Source organism: Lactuca sativa, chromosome 7, assembly GCF_002870075.4.
Source record: "Lactuca sativa cultivar Salinas chromosome 7, Lsat_Salinas_v11, whole genome shotgun sequence".
Classification (NCBI taxonomy): Eukaryota; Viridiplantae; Streptophyta; class Magnoliopsida; order Asterales; family Asteraceae; genus Lactuca; species Lactuca sativa.
Genome location: NC_056629.2, coordinates 160,517,536 through 160,522,614, shown reverse-complemented (window position 1 = coordinate 160,522,614; position 5,079 = coordinate 160,517,536). Strand labels below are relative to the sequence as shown.

Here is a 5,079-nt window from a genome sequence, read left to right as displayed (position 1 = left end):
ATTTCTTTTTTGGTCTAAAGGTTTGCTACAGGTTCCAAACGGGAATGAAATGATGCAAACGTTGTATCGATCAAATGGGGAAGAAGACAACTTAGATTTTGAGTTTGGTAGCCTTGGCCCTTTGAGTTTAACATATTGACCAATTAGCCCCAAATCAATAGTTCTTTTACAAAACTGATTTCTAGAAATAGTACAAACCCGTGAACTTATAAAACTTATTTATATAAAAATAAATTGATTTATTAATATATATATATTAAAATTGTCTACCCTTAGGAACAGTAAAGTTCCTAAAGGGTTTGAAGAAATGGCCCTGTTTATGAGTTTCGTTGCAAATTTCAACTTCATAGGCATTTTATAGACTTATGAACATTCTTTAGACACGTGTTTCTCATCCTTGCATTTGTCTCACTGTATCACTGTCTCCGATGCTTCTCCATTTTTGTCCCACCGCCTTATCTTCCTTCTCTAATAATATCTCTTTCTTTCTCTTGCTTTCTGGATGGTTCCGTCCACTGCCTAGACGGCGTCGTAGAATACCGATGCATCCTCCACCGGCCACCACCTCTAATACCAAAGTTTTCTCGTTTGTTTCTGTCTTCCATCTTCGATCACACGTCAAGAGTTCTGATTCTAGGAAGAATCGGTAGAGTCGGTGGTTCTAACGACATCGCTCTATCAAACTTCTATCTCACCTTTGCTTGTAAGTTTACCATCTCAAAAATCCAAAAAACTTCTCCAACCTTTCGATGAACATTTCAACCGACCTGTAAAAAAATCGTCACATGTACCTTCTCTTTCTTTTTCATCTTCAACGCCATTTGACTCTCTTTCTATGCTGTAAATTCCGAAGTTTCGTTGATTATTTTCTCTTCTACATGTCTGATTTCTATTTCTATTCTTTATTACTTGTTTTATAAACTCAAACCCACCGGATTCAAAGCAGGAAAGGGACAAAGAGGGTATTTGGTTGAAGCACATACAAAGTTTGAGGCCATGGCCTTATTGAACAAGATGGCTTCTCTTCTGGAACGTCGTCCCGCTCCTTTTTTCTAATTTCTGATTTCGTTTTCTACAAATTCGAACTGAAATTGATCTTTTTTTCAGTTCAGTTACAACTTTAAATCAATTCTATTTTTGTTTTCTACAGATTCTAACTTAACATGCACACACACCATTTGTTCTTGATATGGCCAAAAATGTCCACCGACCACCATGTATGTTTTATTGTTACACTAGAATATGAGAATAGGGGTTTTACCCATTTCAATTTGTGAAGGTGAAATAATCGTTTATATTTTTAACTTCCAGTGTCTCGTTTGCCCTCCATTATTTTCATTGACGTTGGTGATCGCCGGAAAAAGAGGCTAGAGCAACCACACAACCAATTACTCTGTTAGTTAAAGGTAGCTCATAACGTTATCTTATGTTGACATTGGAATTTTGTGACAGATTGATTATGGATTGATGATGATCAATGATTAGTTGTGTTTATTTGTAGGTATATTGAACGATTCCTGTGGTTGATACCTACTTCCCAAACCCAAAAGGGTTTGAGTGTTATTGTATTCAGGCTGGGAGTGTAGAGCGAGATCTGACTTTATCTTTTTTGCTTTTCTTGAACCGGTAATGACAAGTTGTTGTAGATTGTTCGGTTATTGGCTACAAATAACTTGCTTTCATTCTCCAAAAAATATCATGGAACGACATATAACTTTTTAGAAGTAATATTTGCAATTTTATACATCATTTGACTTGGCCAGCAAATCAGGTTTTGGATTTGAGAGTTGAAATGTGTTTTAAGGGTTTGAAATTTTTTATTGTATCTTTTAACCCATACAATCTGTTTGCTTTTCGCTTTCGGGCCATTATGTCTGGATAATCATTAGCCTAACCGTAAATAATTGAATATATTTTTTCTTAGGATGAGAGTTGCTATTATGTTTAAAGATATTGTACAAATTGTGTGATTATTGCTTGGATAATGGGAATAGCAATGAGTCTTGATTTTGGATTATTGGAAACCAGTTGCCTTGCGTTGTATTTAGCTTTTGAAAATTTTGTCTCACATTTAGTCTTTTCTTAGTTACTTTCACTACTCCCATCTTATGAAGCGAAAACTGTAAATTGTGCTAAAAAAGGTACACAAAAACTTCATTCTAGAAAGCTGCATTTCTTACAGAAACGCTCCATTGGCAAACGATGGTCAAAATTTTGGTTTTTTCTCTTTAGTTTCAGTATCAAAATTTAATAGGGTGTTAATGTGCGGTATGGTTCTCTTTCTGTTTGAATACAAACTTGAATTGAAGCATAAACACGGGGAAAAAGCCATACCCTATTATCTTATTGTTAATTTTTTTGTTTAAACATCATTACTTTATAACATGATCTTTTAAAATAATACCCTCTAGCAAGTTCAGTTGGGCTAACAAGTTATGTATGAATGCAGGTGAAAAAATGTGATATATAGTAGTTGGAAATATGATTGATTTGGGGCTGGGATTTTTTTTTTGAGAAGTTGACTTATCAAAAAGTTAGAGAAGGATAAAGTCTGGAGCAAGGATAAAGTTAGAGAGGGAATTTTTTTTTTTTGGGAAGTTGACTTTGAAGAAAGTGTTGCGAGTATGAATGATGAAAATTAAGTATGAAGAAAGTGTTAAACCCTAATATGTGTTCAATATTATTACAAACTAATGAATTACAGTATTGCCCTTGCAGGTAAGTTACTAGGAATAAACGTAAGCAGGAGATGCCGAAATAGAGCAAGATTTGCTTTGCTCGACCGTTACTACATCGTATATCGGGCCTTCAGATGGCTATCTTTATGCCATGGAAAAAGCTTTCAACGAGGTCAAACTAAGAGTCAATATATTGTTTACAGACCACCATCACCACCACCCACAACCACCACACTACCGCTATAATATAAATTAAGAAAAGAAATAATGGGTATTTAAATTTAAAAAACAAATGGTTAATATTTATCAAAACCTTTCCTACATAGGAACAAAAAAAAAAAACAACACAAAACAAAACCCCGTTATCATTTATTTAAATTTATGGACCATTTTGCCTGTTTTTAACAAAAGCGTTGATTGCTATGCAACATGAGGTTTAGCAATGAACATTGTTGATTGTGTATCAAAGCTTGGAACAAAGACATTCATGATAAATGCATTAGGATTGGACATTCCAGCTTCAAATTCAGTAAAAGGTTGATTTTTTAGTAATCTTATTAAATGTATAAGGGGTTGGCAGATATGGCCCCCTATTTATGATTTCGTTGAAATTTCGACTTCGTGGGCATTTTATGGACTTATGAACATTCTTTAGACGCGTGTTTATCATCGTTGCATTTGTCTCACTGTATAACTGTCTCCGATGCTTCTCAGTTTTTATCCCACCGCCTTATCTTCCTTCTCTAATGATATCTCTTTCTTTCTCTTCCTTTCTGGATGGTTCTATCCACTGCCCTAGATAGCGTTATACAACACCGATGCGCCCTCCACCTTTAATACCGAAGTTTTCCCATTTCTTTAATCATATTACTGAATTAATCAGTTGTAGGTATGCTTTTCTTACACCATTTTCTGAGTATTTCACATAGTTTAAGACTTTCTATCTCTTTTATTTGGAAGTTGATTTGGTTGCTCCAAGTTGCAGGTTGTGGATCAAAACTGATTATAAAATTGAACCTTATCACATGCGCACCCATAAGGCATTCGCTGAAATGCCTTGGCCAATTAAGGTACTCATTCTACTTTACTTAACCCCATTCATTACTTGATTATATTTTATTTGTATTTTTTGTGAATTATGTAATTTCTCTGTATGCTTCAAATGATAGTGGACAATTATTCAAAAATTATACTGGGTTTCAGTTGTGATGACGATGTTGGTGGTGTTGGAGAATAGAAATTTCCCAGGTAAATTTTTTTTATTTGTGATGGTGGTTGCTCAAAGATTACCCAACACAGTATAGTCACGAAGTGGTAAAAATATGAGGTAAAGAGTTGCGTCTCTAATCATGCTTCCAGGTAATCCGTATTCAGTACTTTTTGATTTTGATTTTGATTTAAGATTTCCCCCAAAACCCAAATTGAAATCAAGACTCAATACCTTAATATAACATGTTTGATTTAGAATTCCGAAAATGTATAGGTCTTACGTGTTTCATTTTACACATAAGAAGTATTGATTTTGTGATTCTTTCAGATACACAAACCTGTTTATCTTCATATTGGAGACGTCCACTACCCGATGAAAAGCTTCACCCAAGTTTCTAAATTTTCATTCTCAACCATCTTTTCAAGCCGAAACTAATTAATTTGTTGGTAACTGTATTCAAGGCTATTTTCATCGTCTTCTTTTTTTTATTATTATTACAAATAGTGAAACTTTTGTCAAGACCATGTATTCTTTTATGCAGGTATAGGATCACTATAAATCCGTAGAACCATACCCAAAGAGCTTGGAAATCTTATAGAACATGACAAAAAAAATGTTTGTTTCGCTAATGGAATGGAATAGACTATTAATTATGATGTCTATTCCAATCCATCCAAGTAAACACCTTTTTTAATCATGAACCAGATGGAGGTTAATGATCTTCAACAACTGATATTAACCAAGGAAGAACAGGTGGAGGTTAATGATCTTCAAAAACTAGTATTAACTTAGGAAGAACACAAAATAGGAACAAATATTACATATTTCGATTTCACTTCATGCTACATTTGGTAAAAAAAAACTATGTGTACATGGGTAAAAAAAATTGTTTTTTACATATTTTATTAAATATTTCTGATTTCACTAATCAAAAATTTCTATTAGAGCATTGTAGTTTTGATCCGTTTTCATGTCTTTATGTTTGATTTGCTTCATAAATGATTTATTTGTGCCACACTTAGATTATAGACCATTCAACAAAGGTAGCATATCACAGACTCTGTAACAGAATTAGCGACCAAAAGGACTTTGTATACTTATAAAATAACATAACAGTTGCACAAAAAAAATGAGGAACATGATATGTTTTATCTCCCACATGTAGGACTGACTAAAAAAAGTTCACAAATC

The 5,079-nt window shown here is 33.7% G+C and overlaps 1 long non-coding RNA gene across 7 annotated transcripts; it reads left to right on the top strand.

Moving 5' to 3' along the window:
• The first annotated feature begins 392 nt into the window (after nucleotides 1-392).
• Nucleotides 393-4,846, top strand: LOC111895698 (uncharacterized). Of its 7 annotated transcripts, none has more exons than XR_006184689.2 (9): nucleotides 393-787; nucleotides 947-1,217; nucleotides 1,312-1,406; nucleotides 1,502-1,626; nucleotides 2,450-2,622; nucleotides 2,719-3,567; nucleotides 3,664-3,748; nucleotides 3,848-4,334; nucleotides 4,430-4,846. It is a non-coding gene; the product is annotated as an uncharacterized LOC111895698 (long non-coding RNA). The 7 variants fall into 7 exon arrangements; XR_006184690.2 differs by having other exon boundaries at nucleotides 2,450-2,642; nucleotides 3,848-4,330; XR_006184686.2 differs by having other exon boundaries at nucleotides 394-703; nucleotides 2,450-2,642.
• Nucleotides 4,847-5,079: the final 233 nt, after the last annotated feature.